Raw genomic sequence first — 24,569 nt, forward strand, 5'->3', positions numbered from 1 at the left:
ACAGGAAGGGGAAGAAAAGGAATCAAATTATAATTTTTAAAGTGTTAAAAATATAATTCTCATATAAATACATGTAAATCAGGTGCTATGATTTTAATTAATGCATAAATGAGGGAAGGACTAGGCTAACAAAGATAGGAAACCTAAAAATATCACAAATTTAATGTCCATTGGGACAATAAAACCATAAAGAAATTTTATTCATTTAAATCAGATGATCTTTAGACAGTTTTACTATTAGATAAATTCTAAGATGACATTGAAAAGGTATGTAGTTTATCACCTTTTATGTTGTTTCCACATTTTAGATAGTTTTTCTTAACAAAGACAGCTATTTTTACCTGTGAAAGCCCTAATTTAAACATAGTTTTTACTTCAGACATACAAATATCTTTAAATTTGTTTAAAACAATAATCAAATAATTAAAATCAAGCAAACATATTAGAACACACCTGTAATCCCAGCAACTGGGGTGGGTGAGGCAGGAGAATCCCAAGTTCAAGGACAGCCTCAGCAACTTAATAAGATCCTATCTCAAGAATAAAATGGGCTGTGGATGGAACTAAGTGGTTAAGCACCTCTGGGTTCAATCACTAGTACCAAAAGAAAAAGGAAAAAGAATTTAAAAATCTAACAAAAATCCATAATTTTAAGAATGGTGAAAATTCAATTTTAAAACATTTTCCTTCAAGACACAAATTAGAAGCATCAGATATACCAAATGAGATGGTTTATTTCTAAAGCAAAGCCTTTCAGAAGGTACATGACCTCTGACAACTTCAATTACATTCCTGTGTAATCAAAGATAAGAAATACATCTTACTGTATGCAGTTGCTCAACTTTATATGGAAAAAAAATACAAGACAAAAGCAGAACCAAATCTCAATATTTCTGGTAGAAGATAAAAAGAGTTGAAGACAATTATTCAGTAAATAAAGTGAGAAATTGTGAATAGAATTAATAATCAGTTACCATTAGTGTCGGTTAACACCGATACCTAATAAAGATACACATGTGCTTTTCTTCATTACATCTATATTAAAATCACCCTTCCATATATTTAAAAAAGTGCTTTCTTTTTCTTGAAGTTACAAAAAGTCTTACATGAGAAAAATAATGACATTCTGTATAGTGCTTACTGGAAATGCTTTTTTCCCAGAACAGCATCATAAATTCTTTGGAAATATTTGCATTAAGTACAAAATTCAAAATAGCATTTTCATTTTGGGTTTACTTTACTTGGAAATATGATTTTTTCCAGAATTCAGCAGAAAAGAGTATATTTATATGTACATGTGTTTTATTCCCATTACATGAATGACAAATTGATTTTTATTAGGAAGCAAATTTTATCTCACTCTTTAACCACACCTTCCAGTTCTTGTTTACTTCTGTTTTCATAGGTTTTTCAGACTTCTGTTCCCTGAATTCCTCCAGGCTACCCCAGGCTAGCAACTTCAACATGGTCAAGTTTCCATGGATTGACTCCCCCACCTACTCTTTCATTGATACTTTCAATTCCATTACACTCTGTTACACTGCTACTATTCTCCTTCTGAAATGAATTTATTTGCTGAACAAATAAACTAAGTAAGAAAATATTTAAAAGGAAGCATGCACTTACTGACTAACTAGGTCAGGAATGAAATGTAGATAGACGGAGCATCCCCAGAATACAATTGTTGGAGGGAGGGATTGCGGATTCACTGAGCAAGAAGTAAATGTGGGAACAACTCTTTCCATTGAAACTAACAGGGGACACATCTGAATTTCAGTTGCGGAGCCCTTCATTTTCCATCAAGTCATAACAGGAGGCACTGTTTTTCTATCTCTTTTGATATTGTCTGCTGTCATAGCCATTGGACTTCACTTATATAAAAAGAGACAAGGAGCAAGGAAAGGTAAAGATATTCTTCTTTTCAATATATGAACAGCTCTTTTCAGAGTAATCAAAATCAGCAAAGACAGTGCTAAAGGAAATATTACTTCACATCTGTGAGATTCTGATACCTCAACTTTAAAGTATAGAAAATAAGACCTCTTGACAGAACTTCTATGTAGATTAAAACAAATAATTTACCATAAGAATCTTACACTGCTCTAATACAACAGGCATGAAAGGTTGTTGTATTATCATTATGATTGTTAATAATTTTGTGAGAGAAAGAGGAGGAAGACTTTTTTTTTAAAAAAAAGGGGGAGGATAGAAAAGAGGTGGACCAAATATTCATGATACACTAAATATTCATGAGGTTCTAACTACCCAAGTGATACTTATTACGACACTGTAACACTTCATCTGCCCAAAAAATGCCAATAAAATCCATAACTGCTCACTAGGCCAATCAAAGAGCTACAGCTATACTAAGTGTACTTGTCTTTGCAATTAATAAGGTAACACCTTATTAATTCACATCCCTTTCAACATCACTTCCAGTCCCTCTAACCAGACCATCAGCCAAGAGGGTTGAAGAGGCAGAGGAAAACGAGGCATATGAACATATGTAAGTACATGTGTAAATATTATATAATTACAGGATTCATGCAATGTGCTTGCAAACTACACCAAGTGTGTTAATCTAAATCATTTCTTTCTCTTTGTTTCTTATTGTATATCATAAGTTGATTTAGTAAACTGCTATATGAAGTCCTGCTTCCATGGAGAATAAATGACAAAGTTGAGGTCCTGGTCAAAAAATTAACACATCTATGAAATGTAGATGCTCCCTGAGCACCTCATGACATTGTAAAGACTAAAAGTGGAGGCCTCTGAGAACCAGCTCCTTCCCCTTCATCTCAAACCATGGCCTTCCTGCTCACAGTTTGCAGTAGAGATGTTTTCCCAAGATCTTTGCTAAATGTCCAAGCTTTTTGATTATTAGAGCCCAAATTACTGGATCGAACCACATATGCTCCTCTATATGGAATTTTCTTGAATGAATAATCAATTTAATAGAAAGACAGCTTTCTGATATCTCAGTTTTCAAAGTAACCTAGGAATAACTATTAAAAAATACATTAGGTAAATGTATTCATAATATTATAAATATACTTAATAAAAATGGCTGTACTATTTTGCATTCTTAACCAGCAACAACTGAGAGTTGTTTTACATCTTTTTTAGCATTTGGCAGTATTCAGGAATTTAGCCAGTCTAACAGGTATATAGAAGTATCTCGTTGTTTTTTTTTTTGTTGTTGTTGTTGTTGTTGTTTGTTTGTTTGTTTTGTTTTTTTTCGGGAGGGGGTACTGGGAATTGAACTCAGGGGCACTCAGCAACTGAGCCACATCCCCAGCCCTATTTTGTATTTTATTTTAACAGGGTATCACTGAGTTGCTTAGTACCTTGCCATTAAGAAGGCTGGCTTTGAACTCAAGATCCTCCTGCCCCAGCCTCCTGAGCCACTGGGATTACATGTGCCACTGTGCCCAGCTGTTTGTTTGTTTTTTAGTACTGATACTTTTGATTTATTGAGCATTTAATGGCAGACATTTCATGAACTTGTATCACCCCTTTACTTAAGGCAAACTTTATTATCAAATTTAAGATCTTTTTGTTAATGATCCCTCTTCAATCCCATCCTTGAAGCAGGAGTTACTATTCTCTTTTCCAGAATTGCCAGAGCCAGGACTTAATCACTATTTTGTATAATGGAAAGTTTACAAAAACTTAAAATAATCATAGAAGTACCTTTCCTTGACAGCCAGAAACTAATTTCTTCTAATTAGAAATACATATGTTGCAATCAAGGTGGTGATAGATACCTTGCCCAAAGGAAATGGTTCAAAAACTAGTTCTTGACAGCAATAGCCCAATTCTAAAGGCATTGACTAACTCTTCAGTGACATCAACTACTTGCTTAAAATTCACCCACATGTGCACTAGCCCTCGGCTACAACAACTTCACTTTGCCAAAAGTACTGCTGCTCATTGTTGTTTTACTTTGCAGTTGCCTAATAATATATGATGTCGAGCATTTTTATAAGTTTATTTGCAATCTATATCTTTGGGTTGTGTATGTTTACATCTTTTGCTCAATTTGTTAGATTTTTTATGTAGTTATATAGTTTAAAGAATTTTCTTTATATATTTTGAATACAATTTCTTGATATTTCTTTTATAGCTATTTTCTTACAGTCTTTGACTTGTTTTCTCATTTTCTTTCAACAGTATCTTTCATGGAGTAGAAGTTCTTAATTTTAGGAAGTCCAAATTGTCAATTTTTTCTTTCATGGATCATGCTTTCAGTGTTGGATTCTCAGATCCCTTATATAAAATATTTAGTATTTGTATATAACTCATACTCTCCCACATATTTTAACATTTATCTAGAATACTTATGATACCAAATAGAATTTAAATGCTATATGCCGCAGTCTGGCTGGGCACAAAATGACGAGCCACTCAAGCAGGAACAAAGTTTATTTTTTGAAACTGCCGCCAATGTCCAGTACGCGCCCGGGAAGATTTTTTCCACCCGCGCGGCCTCCTCCCGGACCGCAGAGAGCTCCTCCCCCGGAACTCCCTCCTACTGTACTTCCCCAACCAATGGGAACTCTCCAGGAGTCCCGTAGCCGGCCTAGGTGAACAGCAGGAGTCCAATATCCATATGAATGCAAATCTTAACATAATCATATCATCTCAATGGCTAGCTGGCGTCACCTTTCGACCAAAAATGCCATGCATCATATACTTGGCTCTTAGCAGCTATATAAATTATTGTTATATGTATTGTTTAAGAAATAATGACAATTTTAAAAGTCTGTATATGTGTACAGATGCAGTATACTTTCCAAACATTTTCTATCAAGGTGGGTTGAACACACACAGAGATGTGGAACTCAAGAATTGAGGGCTGACTGTATGTTTATTAACATCAAAATTAATTTCACTGCTGAATCCAGGCCCTTCAAAAGTTTCTTTTGAACAAGCTGCATCCCGGGTGAAAGTCTTCTATATCATAAGGGGATGTTTTTGAAAGACCAAAAGGGAATTGAATTGTTTGGCTGAATATGTGGGTCTCATAAGTGCCTTAAGAAGGCTCACTCACACATTGACCTGAAACTTTTCCCCAAAGCTTCTATTTGTGATGACTCTCCAAGTTATAACCCAGGAAGAAGTTGAGTCTTATTTTGTTATTACTTTATTTTATTGGTATTGGGGATTGAACCTAGTGGTGATTTACCACTGAGCTACATCTCCACCCTTTTCTATTTTTTATTTTTTTATGATTTTGAGACAAGGTCTTGCTAAATTGCTGATGCTGGCCTCAAACTTGCAATCCTCCTTCCTTAGCCTCTAGAGTGGCTGGGATTACAGGTGTGCACCACTGTGCCTGGCAAGTTGAGTCTTATTAATGGGAAAGGAATATCATCCATTTCTATTTTTATGTGAAAGGTCCCAGCAGAATAAATGGGGCTAGTGAAAGTGATGACACTGATATAATTTTTTTTTAGATTGACATCATCAAATCCCTGAAAGGAACCCAAGGAAGGACCAGACAAAGACATATATACGACCCACTCCAGAGCTCAAGACCAGGACCAGGACCATGCAGGAGTCCAGGCCTAGGTCAGGCCCAGGATGTTCAACATCTCTAGCAATTAGAGAAATGCAAATCAAAACTACTCTAAGGTTTCATCTCACTCCAGTCAGAATGGCAGCTATTAAGAATACAAACAACAATAACTGTTGGTGAGGATGTGGGGGAAAAGTTACACTCATACACTGCTGGTGAGACTGCAAATTGGTGCAACCAATCTGGAAAGCAGTATGGAGAGTCCTTGGAAAACCTGGAATGAAACCACCATTTCACCCAGTTATCCCACTCCTTGGTTCATACCCAAAGGATTTAAAAACAGCACACTACAGAGACACAGCCACATCAATGTTTATAGCAGTACAATTCACAATAGCTAAACTGTGGAACCAATCAAGATACCCTTCAGGGTATGAGTGAATAAAGAAACTGTGGTATAGGGCTGGGGTTGTAACTTAGTGGTAGAGCTCTTGCCCACCAAGCATGAGGCACTGGATTCAATCCCTGGCACCACATAAAAATAAAATAAAAGATAATAAAGGATATTGTGTCCATCTACAATTAAAAAATAAAAATACAAAATAAACTGGTATATATACACAATGGTATATTTCTCAGCATTAAAAGAGAATAAAATTATGGCATTTGCAGTAAATGGATGGAGTTGGAGAATTATCATGCTAACCGAAATAAGCCAATCCCCAAAAAACAAAGGCCAAGTATTTCTCTGATAAGTGGATGCTGATCCATAATGGGGGGAGAGGATGGAATGGAGGAACTTTGATTGGGCCAAGCGGAGGGAGGGAAGGAGAGGGGGCATGGGAGTAGGAAAGATGATGGAATGAGATGAACATCATTACCCTAGGTACTTGTATAACTGCACTTGTGGTGCAGCTCTACATTGTGTACAACCAGAGAAATGAAAAGTTGTGCTCCATTTGTGTACAATTAATTGAAAAGCTTTCTGCTGTCATGTATAACTGATTAGAACTAATACAAAATAAATTTTAAAAAATTTAGAAAGATAGAGAGTCAGGGAACAATTTAGATCTTAGCAACAAGGCAAAAATTGACTCCTTGGGCTGGGGCTGTGACTCAGCGGTAGTGCACTTGCCTGGCATGTGCGAGGCACTGGGTTTGATTCTCAGCACCACATAGAAATAAATAAGTAAAATAAAGATCTATCAACAATTGAAAACATTTAAAAAAAAAACTGGCTCCTCTGTGTATAAAGAACTGTTTATAAACATTATTGTCATTTCCCATTGGGTCCCACTATTCCCTCCAAGGACTTCAACCCATTTTAATCTGTGACCCATTGCCCTACAATCACAGACATGTAACCTCTGATCAGCCTCTGCTTTCCAAGCCACTATTCACTCATAGTTTCTAGCCATGGTTTTTTAGAAGATGCACATAAGAATAAGACTTCAGTAGTTGGAGCTTCGGCATACAGGATGCAATCCACAAACCCTCCTACAGTCCTTATAACCACTGAGTGAGGCAACTGTCAAAATCCCAATATTTAACATGAAGAAAATGATAAATATGTACAATTATCATGTACCATTAAAAATGAAAACATAAATAAAAAATTTAAAAGATAAGGAAAGTAAAATCCAGAGAGATGGGGCACTTGATGAAAAATTTAAAACTAGCAAGTAGGGAAAAAGGAGTCAAAAAATTCCTTTGATTCCAAAGTCTAAGATCTTTATACTATACCACCTTCAGCTGTGTTAACATACAAGCCAAAGGATGCACTGAGAGATGTGCTTACAATGTGACATTCAATTGCAAGTCAACATTTTCCTGGTTTATGTCTTGGAACCCAGACTTCTTGACCTGGTTCCATGACCCTTCCAACCTTTACTCAGGAGCTTCCTCCCTAAGTGGAATGGGGCCCATCCTATCTCACTCACCACCATCTCCCAATCTGCTGCTAGCTCTAGTCCTACTTCAAATCCTGTGCTTACCTTACCCCACTCCTATTGTCTAAGTATCATCACTGCAGGGACCCTTTCTTCTATGTCATGCCCTGCCCTGTTTTCCAGATAAAAATCCCTGAACACCTGACATCAGCCTGGATCAAATGGAGCTCCTGGTCATCCCCTTCAGGAATCAGATTCACAGCCAGCTTAGTTCTTCTACACAGGCCCTCCCTGTGGACCCCAGCTCCATTCACTTCCCCAGGGCTACACAACCCCCAGCAGAGGCAGTGTGGGCTAGAGAATGATCATAGTCTTTGAAATCAGGCAGACTTCATGTAAATCCTAGTATATGAGCTAGGCAAGTCATTTCAGCTCCATAAACTGCTGTTTTCCATATGCATTTGAAGGAAAATACTACTTCCCTTACAGGAAGCTGGCACACTCTGGTTGTACAATAAAGTGTAGGTGCTGTCAATATTTTCCAGCTATCTTTCAAGATCCATCAAGATCATAACTCTTGAATTTATTTTATTTTTTTATTGGTTGTTCAAAACATTACAAAGCTCATGATATATCATCTTTCATACATTTGACTCAAGTGGGTTATGAACTCCAATTTTACCCCAAATACAAATTGCAGAATCACATCGGTTACACACTCACATTTTTACATAATGGCATATTAGTGACTGTTGTATTCTACTACTTTTCCTATCCCCTACTATCCCCCCTCCCCTCCCCTCCCATCTTCACTCTCTAACTCATCTGCTGTTGTTCAATTCTCTCCCTTGTTTCCCAACCCTTTCCCCTCACAACCTCTTATGTGTAATTTTGTGTAACATTGAGGGTCTCCTACCATTTCCATATGCTTTCCCTTCTCTCTCCCTTTCTCTCCCCCCACTCGTCTTTGTTTAATGTTAATCTTTTCCTCATGCTCTTCCTCCCTGTTCTGTTCTTTGTTGCTCTCTTTATATCAAAGAAGACATTTGGCATTTGTTTTTTAAGGATTGGCTAGCTTCGCTTAGCATAATCTGTTCTAATGCCATCCGTTTCCCTGCAAATTCTATGATTTTGTCATTTTTTAGTGCTGCGTAGTACTCCATTGTGTATAGATGCCACATTTTTTTTATCCATTCATCTATTGAAGGGCATCTAGGTTGGTTCCACAGTCTAGCTATTGTGAATTGTGCCGCTATGATCATTGATGTGGCAGTATCCCTATAGTACGCTCTTTTAAGATCCTCAGGGAATAGTCCGAGAAGGGCGATAGCTGGGTCAAATGGTGGATCTATTCCCAGCTTTCCCAGGAATCTCCATACTGCTTTCCAAATTGGCCTCACCAATTTGCAGACCCACCAGCAATGTACAAGAGTACCCTTTTCCCCACATCCTCGCCAACTGTCACGACCCCTCGCCGGCAAGGGAAAAACACGACACAGGATTCTTCTTTCAGCAGTTTATTCAGGCCTTGATTCAAGTATCATCTTCTAGTGACCCCCCGCCGAGCGCCCAAGCACAGCCTAATAAAGCCTCCCGCATACCAATCCCAAGCTGCCACGTGGATCTTTCTCATAGGGTGGTCAGGGATTGCGTGCCAACTCTCCATAAAAGGAGTTGTTTACCTCAGGCCTCAGTGGAAGCCGGCGCCATCTTCTAATGGCGGCCACGGTCTATAGGAACGGCTCACCACAGTTCCCCCTTCTGTTTTATAAAACAATGCAGGCGAAAGTAGAGGTCCTATCCCACTGTGCAGAAGTGGCTGCAATGTATGGTTCAGTCCTAAGGAGGGCCCTTCCCTAGACCTGGTCCCATATCAGCCGACGCCTTTTTTCGTAGGGCGGGGCGTGGACGTCAAACCCGCATGCAATAGGACATGCTTTCCTTGAGGTCCGTTGAGGGATCACTCAAGTGCAGTGCCTTGCCTCGCATCCTGCATCGTGACGACGGTGAGAAGTAGGATAACACAGGTAGCCTGGTAATGATGACAAAATTTAAGTTGGCAACACAATCCCTAAGCCCCAGAGGAAGGTAAAGAATTTGTAGCCAAGAAGAAAGACCAGTCCTGAAACCCATCTGCTTGCAATGGTAACAAGACCTGCAGAGTGCAAGGGCTATTCAGTACCGGGAGAGCATAAAGAAGAGGACATGCCAATCCCAGTGCAATGTGAAACTAACTTGGGGTGCAATGGCCATGCCCAGAAATCACTGTTTAAGATGTGCAAGCCAGATTTGTGGAGAAATGCCATTTTCTAAGGCCGCAAGAGCCTGTACGATCATAGCCTTCTCTTTTGCATGGCGAGTTTTAAGGCGACAGAGAAGCCACAAACAAAGTACAACACCGAAGCAACACATTGCCCCAAAAATGCCCACTCCCACCCATTCCTTAAAAAAGGAAAAGGCAGAGGACAGCCAACTGGTGAATTGACCCAAAGTCACTGGTTCGACACGGGTACTATTCAAAACAGCAATCTGAGTTAGTTGAGACTGGATCAAGTTTTCTGCTTCCATGGACCAGGTTCCGGATAGATATTCCCCGATGATGCGGGAGGCATTTCTGGAATCATTAAATCTGACAGAGGTTATACATAAATGTGCACGTTGATCAATACAACCCAAATGTACTAGGTCAGACAATTCCTCAACTTGAGCTTGAAGCAGATCTATCCTTTGATTAGCAGCCAAAATCCCAGATAAAATGTGTTGATTAATTTTACTTTGGGATTCAAGTACGGTGGATGTTTGTTGAATAACCTGATTAATAGTGGCAGCAGTTTGTACTTGGCTGGCCATGGCTACTCCAGCTGTAACTGCTGCAGCAGCAGATACCGCCACAGCTGTCACTATAGCTGCCGTAATTCCAAAATCTCTACGGGCTCTAATCAATTCAATAATAGGAAAGGATTCTGGATCTGCAGTAACCGGGATTGGGACAAAGGTTGGAATTTTCATAACCACTGCCGTAGTCCAGGAGCCATTCCAACACTCAGACAAGTAGCAGGTAACATTAGAACAATTAAGCATCCCCTGTGATGTATCATTAGCCAAAAGAAACAGGAACGGAGATTGGAGACAGACTGCTGCGGAGGGTAATGTAGCATTAGATAATTGTGAATTATTTGCAAAAATTTTAAGCCTCCTACCTCGCCCCGAGTCTTGGGTAATGCCAGAAACATTAAACAGCCAACTTTGGACTCCTAATATTTCCCTGGGGAAACACAAACGCAGACTAGAATAGCCCAATCTGAAGGAGTCATGCAAAATCTAGTAAGTCCCTCCACTTGAGTGAGAGTGAAAGCAGCATCTATGCCATAAGTGCGGACAGATTCTGCCAAGGTTTTAACTATCTTAAAGTCTAAAGGCTCATGATATCTTCCTCTATTATTGTCCTGAAACACCGGGTACGCAAGTCCCATATCTGTATTGACTGTTCTCCAAACTTGCGCATGAAAAGATCTCCCGGAACTTTGGCTCCCCCCCCACATACGGGGGTGGGGCAACCGGCACCATATCTTTTTCTAGATATTCTACCTCCTCCTCCTCAGAGTTTTGTTGACCGATATTAGATCCCTCCCCCTTCTTGCAGTAAGCTTGCATGCCTTGTGTCTCCCTTTTCTTCTTTTTTACTTTTATCTTGGGTAGTTGTTGTAACAATATATCAAGGTACTCAGAACACTCTGAGCCGCTTGTGTCCTCAGGTGTTTTGAATTCGGTCAAGTCTGGATAGAGCCTTCTCCTATTTTTATTTTCAGGCTCTTTTGCCTTCTCACTACTCTTACTCTTAATACTCTCTGCCACTTCACTATGTGATCCTTCAGATTTTTCCTCATGTAGTTGTTCAAGAATAGCTTGACCCTCACTCACAGCTTCCTGGCATTTACTATCTACTATACATCCTCTAACTAACTTCCAAAGTGGTATAACACCACCCTCTAAGGTGCCTTGCTCACGAGCAAAATCTAGATCTTTCTCTAATTTGTCCCAGCTAGGAATCGTAAGACTTCCTGAAAAGGCAAACCAAGGAGCTGCTATATCAACCTCTCTCAAAAACATCTGCAAAGTGCTCTGCTTTACTTTAAGTCCTTTTGAACGTAGCAACCCATCTAGGGCCAACAAAATTGGGCTTGAAGAGGTAACACCCATAATGTTTTTAGAGCTATAAAGAAAGTGAAAGTACAAAAATCCCCGCTCTCTTCCTTTTACAGGGGAGCGTCCCACTATTAGCTTGCGGATTCCCACTTTACCTGGGAACTTACCGGTGCACCACCCTGACTGCTGAAAGTTCTGGATCCTGGGTTCGAGGAATATAATTCCCCGTCCGGGCCACCAACTGTCGCGACCCCTCGCCGGCAAGGAAGACACGACACAGGATTCTTCTTTCAGCAGTTTATTCAGGCCTTGATTCAAGTATCATCTTCTAGTGACCCCCCGCCGAGCGCCCAAGCACAGCCTAATAAAGCCTCCCGCATACCAATCCCAAGCTGCCACGTGGATCTTTCTCATAGGGTGGTCAGGGATTGCGTGCCAACTCTCCATAAAAGGAGTTGTTTACCTCAGGCCTCAGTGGAAGCCGGCGCCATCTTCTAATGGCGGCCACAGTCTATAGGAACGGCTCACCACAGCCAACACTTATTGTTGTTTGACTTCATAATGACTGCCAATCTTACTGGAGTGAGATGGTATCTTAGGGTGGTTTTGATTTGCATTTCTCTGACTGCTAGGGATGGTGAGCATTTTTTCATGTACTTGTTAATTGATTGTATGTCCTCCTCTGTGAAGTGTCTGTTCAGGTCCTTGGCCCATTTGTTGATTGGGTTATTTGTTATTTTATTGTTTAATTTTTTTGAGTTCTTTGTATATTCTGGATATTAGGGCTCTATCTGAAGTGTGAGGGGTAAAAATTTGTTCCCAGGATGTAGGCTCTCTATTTACCTCTCTTATTGTTTCTTTTGCTGAGAAAAAACTTTTTAGTTTGAGTAAGTCCCATTTGTTGATTCTAGTTATTAACTCTTGTGCTATGGGTGTCCTATTGAAGAATTTGGAGCCCGACCCCACAGTATGTAGATCATAGCCAACTTTTTCTTGTATCAGATGCCGTGTCTCTGATTTGATATCAAGCTCCTTGATCCATTTTGAGTTAACTTTTGTGCATGGTGAGAGAAAGGGATTCAGTTTCATTTTGTTGCATGTGGATTTCCAATTTTCCCAGCACCATTTGTTGAAGATGCTATCATTCCTCCATTGCATGTTTTTGGCCCCTTTATCAAATATAAGAAAGTTGTAATTTTGTGGATTTGTTTCTGTGTCCTCTATTCTGTACCATTGGTCCACCTGCCTGTTTTGGTACCAGTACCATGCTGTTTTTGTTACTATTGCTTTGTAGTACAATTTGAACTCTGGTATCGCTATACCTCCAGATTCAAACTTCCTGCTTAGAATTGCTTTTGCTATTCTGGGTCTTTTGTTTTTCCATATGAATTTCATGATTGCTTTCTATATTTCTACAAGAAATGCCGTTGGGATTTTGATTGGCATCGCATTAAACCTGTAGAGAACTTTGGGTAATATCGCCATTTTGATGATGTCAGTTCTGCCTATCCATGAACAGGGTACATTTTTCCATCTTCTAAGATCTTCTTCTATCTCTCTCTTTAGGGTTCTGTAGTTTTCATTATATAAATCTTTCACCTCTTTTGTTAGGTTGATTCCCAAGTATCTTATTTTCTTTGAGGATATTGTGAATGGAGTGGTTTTCCTCTTTTCCATTTCAGAAGTTTTGTTGCTGATATACAGGAATGCCTTTGATTTATGCGTGTTGATTTTATATCCTGCCACTTTGCTGAATTCATTTATTAACTCTAGCAGTTTCTTTGTAGACCCTTTTGGGTCTGTTAAATATATTATCATGTCATCCGCAAATAGCAATAATTTAAGCTCTTCTTTTCCTATTTTTATGCCTTTAATTTCTTTTGTCTGTCTAATTGCTCTGGCTAGTATTTCAAGAACTAAATTGAATAGAAGTGGTGATAGAGGGCATCCCTGTCTTGTTCCAGATTTTAGAGGGAATGCCTTCAGTTTTTCTCCATTTAGGATGATGCTAGCCTGAGGTTTAGCATATATAGCTTTTACAATGTTGAGATAAGTTCCTGTTATCCCTAATTTTTCTAGTGTTTTGAACATAAAGGGATGCTGTATTTTGTCAAATGCTTTTTCTGCATCTATCAAGATGATCATATGGTTCTTGTCTTTAAGTCTATTGATGTGGTGAATAGCATTTATTGATTTCCATATATTGAACCAGCCTTGCATCCCAGGGATGAATCCTACTTGATCATGGTGCACAATTTTTTTGATATGCTTTTGTATTCGATTCGCCAGGATTTTATTGAGAATTTTTGCATCTAGGTTCATTAGAGATATTGGTCTGTAGTTTTTTTTCTTTGAAGTGTCTTTTTCTGGTTTCAGGATCAGGGTGATGTTGGCCTCATAGAATGAATTTGGAAGAGCTCCTTTTTTATCTATTTCTTGAAATAGCTTGAAAAGTATTGGTATTAATTCTTCTTTGAAGGTTTTGTAGAACTCCGCTGTATACCCATCCGGTCCAGGGCTTTTCTTGGTTGGTAGTCTTTTGATGGCTTCTTCTATTTCTTCCTTTGTTATTCGTCTGTTTAAATTGTATGTGTCTTCCTGTCTCAATCTGGGCAGATCGTATGACTTAAGAAATTTATCGATATCTTCACTATCTTCTATTTTATTGGAATATAGGGTTTCAAAATACTTTCTAATTATCTTCTGTATTTCTGTAGTGTCTGTTGTGATATTGCCTTTTTCATCCCGTATGTTAGTAATTTGAGTTCTCTCTCTTCTTCTCTTCGTTAGCATGGCTAAGGGCCTGTCAATCTTATTTATTTTTTCAAAGAACCAACTTTTAGTTTTATCAATTTTTTCAATGGTTTTTTTTGTTTCAATTTCGTTGATTTCTGCTCTAATTTTAATTATTTCTTGTCTTCTACTACATTTGCTGTTATTTTGCTCTTCCTTTTCTAGGTTTTTGAGGTGTAGTGTGAGTTCATTTATTTGTTGGTTTTTTCTTTTTTTGAGGAAAGAACTCCAAGAAATGAATTTCCCTCTTAAAACTGCTTTCATTGTGTCCCATAGATTCCGGTATGTTGTGTCTGTATTGTCATTTGTCTCTAAGAATATTTTTATCACCTCCTTTATGTCTTCTGTAACCCATTGATCATTCAGTAGCATATTGTTCATTTTCCATGTGATGTAGGATTTTTCCTTCCTTCTTTTATCATTGATTTCCAGTTTCATTCCATTATGATCAGATATGGTGCATGGTATTATCTCCATGCCTTTATATTTACTAGAGTTGCCCTATGGCATAATATATGGTCTATCTTTGAGTAGGATCCATGTGCTGCTGAGAAGAACGTGTATCCACTTGATGATGGTTGATATATTCTATATATGTCGGTTAAGTCTAGGTTATTGATTGTGCTGTTGAGTTCTATAGTTTCTTTATTCAGTTTTTGTCTAGAGGATCTGTCTAATGGCGAGAGCGGTGTGTTGAAGTCACCCATAATTATTGTGTTGTAGTCTATTTGACTCTTGAACTTGAGGAGAGTTTGTTTTATGAACGTTGCAGCTCCATTGTTTGGTGCATATAAATTGATGATTGTTATGTCTTGTTGGTGGATGGTTCCTTTTAACAGTGTATAGTGTCCTTCTTTATCCCTTTTGATTAACTTAGGTTTGAAGTTGATTTTATTCGATATGAGTATGGCCACTCCTGCTTGCTTCCGAGGGCCATGTGAGTGGTATGATTTTTCCCAACCTTTTACCTTCAGCCTGTGTATGTCTTTTCCTATCATATGAGTCTCCTGAAGGCAGCATATTGTTGGATTTGTTTTTTTGATCCAGGTTACTAGCCTATGTCTCTTGTTTGGTGAGTTTAGGCCCTTAACATTTAAGGTTACAATTGAAATATGATTTGTACTTCCAGTCATGTTTATTTATTTATTTATTTTAGTTTGGCTAGTTTTTACTTTTTGGTTATTTTCCTCCCCCTTTACTGAGATACCTCCCGCTGTTACTTTTGGGCACTATTTTTCAATTCCTCTTCTTGTAGTATTTTGCTCAAAATGCTTTGCAGTGCTGGTTTTCTGGCTGCAAATTCTTTTAGCTTTTGTTTATCGTGAATGATTTTAATTTCATTGTCAAATCTGAAGCTTAATTTTGCTGGATACAGTATTCTTGGTTGGAATCCATTATTTTTCAGCGTTTGAAATACATTGTTCCAGGATCTTCTCGCTTTCAAAGTCTGTGATGAAAAATCAGTCGTAACCTAATTGGTTTACCCCTGAATGTAATCTGCCTCCTTTCTCTCGTAGCTTTTAATATTCTCTCCTTGTTCTCTATGTTGGCTATCTTCATAATTATATGTCTTGGAGTTGGTCTATTATGGTTTTGAATGTTTGGGGTCCTTTAGGCTTCCAGGATTTGGCAATCCATTCCATCTTTCATCTCTGGGAAGTTTTCTAGAATTATTTCATTTAATAGGTTGTCCATTCCTTTGGTTTGAATCTCTATGCCTTCTTCTATCCCAATGACTCTCAAATTTGGTTTTTTTATGACATCCCATATCTCTTGAATAGATTGCTCGTGGGATTTAAGCATCTTTTCTGTGTTGACTATATTCTTTTCAAGTTGATAAACTTTGTCTTCATTATCTGATGTTCTGACTTCTACTTGATCTAGTCTATTTGTAATATTCTCATTTGAGTGTTTAATTTGGTTTATAGTTTCCTGCATTTCTAGGATTACTGTTTGATTTTTTTTTTAAGATCTCTATCTCCTGGTAAAGCTCATTCTTTGCCATTTGAATTTGTTTAATTCATTTTCAAAATATACTTTTATTGCTTGGACTTGCTGCCTCATGTCTTCTCTGATATTCCTTTCCATCTGAGTTAGGTATGCCTTGAGTTCTTTCCCTATCCCTGTTTCTGATGCTTCTAGGTCCTCCTATAAAATTAAGTTGTACTGCATTGTTTGTACTCCTTTTTTCCCTTGTTTTTTCATGATGTTCATGTTACTTTCCAGCTCTATGTGACTGCTGTGTTTCTGCTCTCTTCTATAGATTTGTTTTGGTTTTGTATATCTCTGTTGTCTCTCCTTTGTGTTGGTAGACTATGCCTGCTAAAGTGCATTCCTATGGGAAGGAATTCCGACGGCCGAGCTCCAGTGACGTCACCTCTCTGCTATGGCTGGCCCCAGGCTCCTTGCCGGGGTGTCCGAATGGGGGGGTGGGACTGGACTGTCTCTGGTTGGTTTCAGCTCCTGGTCGCTGGTGGGCGTGCGGTCTCCAGCCGCCCAGTCACGAGGGCCTGGCCTCTAGTCCCCTGGTTTCTCCTGCTAGTCCTGGTTTCTCCTGCTAGACCAGATTTCCCCTGAGTGATGCCTCTCAGCAGTTCAAACTGTACTCTGGGCCTGCCGTTTGTTGGGTGTGGAGGGTGTCTATTGGGAACCCCAGCACTCTATTGTTTTGATTTTTTCCGCTTGCCCCTCCCCCAGCGCTGGCCAGACAGGTTTCGTTTTCGCCGCTAATGGGAGGGGGAGTTGAAGGTCAGGTGTCTCTAGTTTTCCCCGCGTCTTTATGCAGGCTTGCTCTGATAATCCCATCCCCGGAAAGCCTATGAAAGATTTTATGCGAATTCCCTGCTGTATGGGAGCTGAGCTGAGTAACACACACCTGTTTTACTTTTGCAATCTGTCGGAGAGTGGCGGTGGTCACTTCAGCTCTCCAAGATGGTGGCCGCTGGTTTCCTTGGTGGAGTTTCCGTTGTGGGGGATAGAACTGTACCACTTCCTTCCCCGTCTGAAATCCCGAACTCAGCCCGGGGCTCAGAGGGGGCTCAGCCGGCAGGATTCCACAGAATCTGCAGCAACGTTTCTCCCTGCTTGCTGGTCACTTCTCAGTGGTGCCCCACCATCTGTAGCCGCGTGGCGGGCCATGCAGATCAGTCAGCCCGGATCTCCCATAACTCTTGAATTTGATCAAAATTTTCCCTACTATTATTTAAGAGTAACTTTGCATTCAAATTAAAAGATGATAAATTTCTTACTTCCTATACATGGTTAACACTATTTAAAATCAATACCTATAAATCAAATGCATTTCTGTGCATCAGTAATGAATCCTCTGAAAGAGAAACTACCTGTTTACAACAGCCTCAAAAAAATTAAAATACTTAGGAATCAACTTAGTGAAAGAGGTGAAAGACCTCTACAATGAAAACTACAGAATGCTAAAGAAAGTAATTAAAAAAGAACTTAGAGGATGGAAAGATCTCCTTTGTTCTTGGATAGGTAGAATTAATATTGTCAAAATGAGCATACCACCAAAAGCACTATACAGACTTAATGCAATTCCAATCAAAATCCCAATGACATGCCTCAGAAAGAGCAATCAGAAATTCATCTGAAAAAAACAAGAGACCTAGAATACCCAAAGCAATCCTTAGCAAGAAGAGTAAAGCAGGTGTCATCGCTATACCGGACCTTAAACTATACTACAGAGCAATAGTAACAAAAACGGCATGGTATTAGCACCAAAATAGACTTGTTGACCAATGGTACAGAATAAAAGACACAGAGACAAACCCACATAAATACAGTTATCTCATACTAGACAAAGGCACTAAAATGATATATTGGAGATGAGATAGCCTTTTCAACAAATAGTGCTGGGAAAACTGGAAATCCATATGTAACAAAATGAAATTAAGCCCCTATCTCTCACTATGTACAAACTCAACTTAAAGTTGATTAAGGACCTAGGAATTAGACCACAGACCCTGCGCCTATAGAAGAAAAAGTAGGCCCAAATCTTCGTCTTGGCAGATTAGGCCCCAACTTCCTTAACAAGATTCCTAAAGCTCAAGAAATAAAAGCAAGAATCAATAAATGGGATGTATTTAAACTGTAAAGCTTTTCCTCAGCAAAAGAAATAATCAGTGAGGTGAATAGAGAGCCTATAGAATTGGAGCAAATTTTCACCACACACATATCAGATAGAGCACTAATCTCTAGGATATATAAAGAACTTAAAAACTTAACACCAAAAAAAACAACAAATAACCCAATCAATAAATGGGCCAAGGAACTGAACAGACACTTTTCAGAAGATGATATACGTGTAATAAACAAATATATGAAAAAAATCTTCAACATCTCTAGCAATTAGAGAAATGCAAATCAAAACTAAGATTTTTATCTCACTCCAGTCAGAATGGCTGTTATCAAGAACAGAGACAACAATAAATGTTGGTGAGGATATGGGGGGAAAGGCACACTCATACATTGCTCATGGAACTGAAAATTGATGCAACTAATCTGGAAAGCAGTGTGGAGATTCCTTGGAAATCTGGGAATGGAACCACCATTTGACCCAGTTATCCCATTCCTCGGTTGATACCCAAAGGACTTAATAATAGCATACTACAGTGATGCAGCCACATCAATGTTTATTGCAACACAATTCACAGTAGCTAAATTGTGGAACCAACCTAGATGCCATTCAATATATGAATGGATAAAGAAAGTGTGGTATATATACACAATGGAATATTATTCATCATTTAAAGAGATAGCATTTACAGGTAAATTTGATGGAGTTGGAGAATATCATGCTAAGTGAAGTAAGCCAATACAAAAAACCAAAGGCCAAATGTTTTTTCTGGTAAGAGGATGCTGGTCCATAAAGGGGGTGGGGGGGTGCGTGGGAGGAATGGAGGAACTTTGGACAGGGCAAACGGGGGTGGGGGAAGGAAGGGAGGGAGCATGCGGGTAGGAAAGATGGTGGAATGAGATGGACATCATTATCCTAGGAACATGTATGAAGACACAAATGGTGTGACTCTACTCTGTGTACAACCAGAGATATGAAAAATTGTTCTCTATATGTGTACTACAGATTGAAATGCATTCTGCTGTCATGTCTAACAAATTAGAATAAATAAATAAATTTTACAAAACAGTTAACACTATTTAAGGACTGAATAAATGACTAAATAAATGAGTGAATAATTAAGTGAATGAGTCAGTTGGATATATTGGATATACCTGCAGTAAATGAACAGGTTCAATTAAACAAACACATATTTTGTTCCAGGCAATCTGCTAAGTTCTAGGTAAATAGAAGTGAAGAAGATAAGACAGAATTGTTTCCCTCATGTCGCTCATAGTCTGGAAACTACTCTCTTCTTCCTAAGGATTTTGATATGCACTCTATTATAACACCGAGCAAACTGTACTGAAACCATGGTGTGTCAATTCTGCAACTATTTTTATATATTCCCAGCAAGGGCGGGAGTGAGTGTCAGGTTAGTTAAAAGAATCCAACTGCATAAACACTATTTAGCTGTCTAGTCTCAAACCTTCCCCCAGAGACCAAACAAACTTTGATCCAGAGTAAACTTCAGGGTGGCCACTCCTTCCTCAACAGGAAAATTGGGGGACCTCCAGAGACTTGGGGCTGATAAAGAAAATGTAGCCAATCAGGTCCATGACACCTGTACTAACAGGATGTGCCTGGGCTTCTTTATCTTCCTTCCAGTATCATAGTTGGGGGCACCAACAATCATGTGACCTCTTATCCAATGAGTGGAGAACAGGAAGCCTGGGTCCACCAACCTCACCGTCCTACCTCCCATCAGCTCTTGTAACTAGGGGTGGTGAACATTGACAGTATGTGATTTTTAGTTGTTTGCAGAGAAACGCTTCAGAGTAAATAGTGTTCAGTAGGTGATTTCATAGATTTCACAGAGCAGATGAAAGCAGAGCTCCTCTGGTTAGAGTGAGAATATGAGGCCTGTGTTCAGCTTCCTCTTTGTCTCTCGTAATTATTAGGGGTGGGGCATGGGGGCCCTTAGGGAGAGAGAACTGGGAAGAGGATGAGGAGGTCGGGGTTTATAATCAGAAGCCACAATGCTGAGGAGCACGGGGGATTTGATGCTTTTTCAGGGTTTTATATGCCAGAACAACGGTAGGAGAGAATAGTCAGGAAGGAATAATAACTGGCTGCCTGGATCCTTGTTAACCATGGTGATTATCTCCCAGCCAAAGCTGGGGAACCGATAAGAAACACATCAGTTCTTCTGTTTATAATTCATTGAAAGTGCTTTTTTTCTTTTCATTTTTGTGGAAGCCAGTTTATTCAGATTTCCAAGCTAGGTCTCTAGTCTCCAGGGATATTTTCCCCTTATCCATTAACCCTCTCTTGATTTTTCAAAACCAGAGAGGAAAAGGTGCCCAACCAGATGGTAAGAAAGGTCTGAGTTCATGTAGGACTTTCCGTCAACGGCTATGGAAGCCAGAGCCTGTGTTACTGAAAAAGCCTGTGGCCAAGCATCTTCTGGAAACCTCTCTCCCACCTCATCCCAGCCCATGGGCAGCTGCTTCCCAGTTGCCGTGGTTGCCAACCCTCCCACTGGAAGGAAGGAAATGAGACCATGGCCATTGTCTCTTGTCAAATATTCAGACTTCAGTAGTCCTGAACATGACAGCCAGACATGTGTTCTTATATGTAGCATGGAGCAATAAATAGCACATACCTCCTGAGTCAGGGTAGTGTGTAAGCTTATCTAAAGTTTACAGTTGCTTGGTAAGAATAAGCATGACCTTGCTTTCCCAAGCCATTGAAATAAAACGTTTTAAAATTAGTACTGTTGGAATAGGATGCAAATTTAACACATCACCATTTCATGTTTTTGATTGCTGAAATCTTCCTCAGAAGTTGCAGGAGGAGAAGACTAAACTTATTCAAATTAATGATTTCTCTTTTCTGGTTTCACTGTACCTTTTGTGTACCTTGGTTTCTTTGGGGTAAATGCTCAGATCTTTGATCCACCCAGGAAGGGTGAAGGGCAATGAGGATAGGTTTCCATGGGCTTGTGGCAAAGCTGAGGGGCCTGTATTCCACTTACAGAGGAGCCAGCGGGGAAGGAGAATCTTCACATTTCATCAGGAAGTTACTTATTATATTCTCATGTCTGACCTCTGAACTGGAATCTGCTGATTCCATCAGATCTCTTGCAGATATCATGCCATATATATTGCTGTTAAAATTCATGTCACTTGTAATTTGCCCACTTTGCAACACTGCTACACCTACATGGCCCATTACCTCAATCCCAGCTCTGCTAATCCACCCACCTCCTCAGCACATCTAAGCCCCATCACCAAGTGAAGCAGGAATTTAATGATTCCCTGTTTCCTTTGCAGGCTACTAGCAGTGTTGTCTTCCATTATCTAGACCCCTTTTCAGCCTCTCCTTCTCTGTGCCACTCTGGCCTCTGATTAGACTCAGCGCTACCTCCAAGCATACAACTTCTAGAAGCCTGCAACACCCCTGGACACAGACCACTAGCTCCGATGCTCTTGATTCCCTCATACATATGCCTGGGGGCATGCATGCAAGTTCAGCCCTCTCAGGTAGTTGCCGCTTTATTTCCAAACTCCTTGTGCCTCAAGCCCAGGTGGGGTGAAGGTTATTCTGGCCTAATATGGTGTCAAACATTCTCACCTCTTCCCTAGATCTCTCAGCTTTTAATCACATCATACAACTACTATTCATTACCTTCTCTTGGCTATTGTCATCTACTGACCTCTAACCTTTATTTCATGAAATCGTAGCTCACTTTTACTCATTTAGTTATGATTCAATAACTTTACTGAGACATGATTTTAATGACCAGATAGGCATCCCTCTCTATATGGTGGCTCCTGTATTCCTCGACCTCTTCTCCACCCATGTTTCTGACCCACACCCCATCCCGGTTACTCATTCCATGGCCATATGTTACAACTTAATGTTGCCAAGAATTGACATTTTAGCCTAACATCAGTCTTAAATATCCCAGTTTCTGATCACCACTACCTCTTACCTTTTTTAGTATCCCGATTTCGACAAATTTAACCCCACAGAGAACTACAATCTTAGATCCTGTTCCTATTCACTATCCTTCACTATCATCACTGCTGTATCTTCCTACCATCCTCTCTCAGCTTAGAATCTATAATCTACCATTATAATTTCTCACTTACATGCACCTTCAACTATCTTTTCCCTTTTTCACCTTGTTCTCTTTTTGAAAATCTCTTCTTCTTGAAATCCACCTCTTCACTTCTCCACTTCTCCTAGGCTGCACCTGAGCTACTGAACCTGGCTATGGATTGGTACACAAGATGTCTGAGTTCATAACTTCTGCACTTGAGTAGGCCCTTGGAGCTGCTCAGGACTCACCTCCCTGATCCTGACTCAATTTCCCCCTTTCTTAGAGGAATATTCCATTCACTTTCATCTCCTTCAATCTCTATTGTGTCTTCCATGATTGCCTCCTTTTTCACTGAGGAGACAGAAGGCCATATAGAATTTCTGGAAGCTGCACGGCAGTTTGCACTCAGGCCTGTGTCTATGCCCACATCTCTACTTTCCCCCCAGTTACTATGAATGGACTGTCTTCACTCCTACCGAAGGCTGATTTGTCTGCTTGTCCACTGGATTCCTTCCCCTTTCCCTTAGTAGGGGCATCACTCTATAAACTCTCTTCTCCGTCCTTTGTTTTCAAAGCAGGTACAACATTGTGCATTCCCACCAGAGTATATGAAAGTTTCAGTTTTCCCAGCTCTTATTATTTGTTCTTATTGATCATAATCATCCTAGTATGTGTAAAAAGAAATCTTTATGATTTCTGTTTTGTATTTCCCTAATGACAAATGGTACTGAACATCTTTTCATATGCTCTCAGCCATCCTCCCCTTCTCTCTCTCATTTGTATTTTGTAGAAAACTGTTCAAGTAGTTTCCCCATTTTCTTTCTTTTTAGTTTTTTATTCTCTTCCAACATTTTGTAGCAACAAACATATAGAAGAAAGTCACCCCATAACTTTACTACCCCAATAAAACAGTAAATGGATTTTTTTTTGTTTCCAAGTATCTTCTCTATACACATACTTTAAAAAAAAAAAAACTCTTTAAAAATATTTATTTATTTATTTTTATGTGGCGCTGAGGATCAAACCCAGGGCCTCACGTGTACAACGCAAGTGCTCTACCACTGAGCTACAGCCCTAGCACCTAAAAAATCTTATTTTTTAAATTGTGACAAACTATATAACATAAAACTTACCCAGTACATAGTATCTACCAGGTATAAACTTCTGTTGAATAAATGAGTAATGAATGGATGAACGAACAAATGAATAAATAATGAAATAGAAGTCCCCACACTTCAGACTGACTACCCCCAGAGGCCACCTCCATCTCCAGACCAGCTCCCTGTACTTTTCTGAGTGAAGGCTGAAGCTGACTTTTTTCAATAGTGCCGAGTTGGCAGAGAGGAATTGCTAGCCTTGTTTCCCGGGCTCAGTTGGCTATGCTCCGAGCTCCATGGCTGGCCTTGGGCTGGGGGAGAAAGGGAAGGGCAGCCATAGATCACAGCTTCTATGAAGTGAGCAACATTTGCTTCCGCAAAAAAAAAAAAAAAAAAAAAATCTTCTTTATTCACCTTCACCACATCCCAGAAGATCTCCAGACTAGCCAGCTTTGTCCTCAGACTCTTTCTGCTCAATCTCAGGAAGCTGGGAGCCCACTCTCTCTCTCCTCTGGTGTGTGGTCTGAGTCTCAATTCTGTCTGGCAGACAGTATGGAGGACCCAGGTCAGAGGGGTCATCAGAATGCTAAGAGGAAATCTGATTGATGAGCAAGTGTCAGCAGGAATGAATGGGAGCCTTAATTAATGACTTCTGCCCTGTTTTCAAAGAAAGGTTCCCTTACACCCAGTTCTCTCTTTTCTCTGGAAAAAAAAAATTGAGGTGGGGTGAGGAACTAAGGAAAAAAAGGAGGAAAAAACACCCCTATAATCCAAACTTGTCTAAGTGACATAAAGGAGACTTCAAAGACAGACATTCTGGTCAGTTTTTTTATGTGCGAGACTGGTTCAGTGATTCTCTCCTCTCTTTGTTTCCACGGACAGCTAGGCTCCATTCCAAAGCTAAAAAATAAAAGGCCACATTGTTCTGAGGGGAGCTAGCTTT

The sequence above is a fragment of the Marmota flaviventris genome, chromosome 9, assembly GCF_047511675.1.
Source record: "Marmota flaviventris isolate mMarFla1 chromosome 9, mMarFla1.hap1, whole genome shotgun sequence".
NCBI lineage: Eukaryota > Metazoa > Chordata > Mammalia > Rodentia > Sciuridae > Marmota > Marmota flaviventris.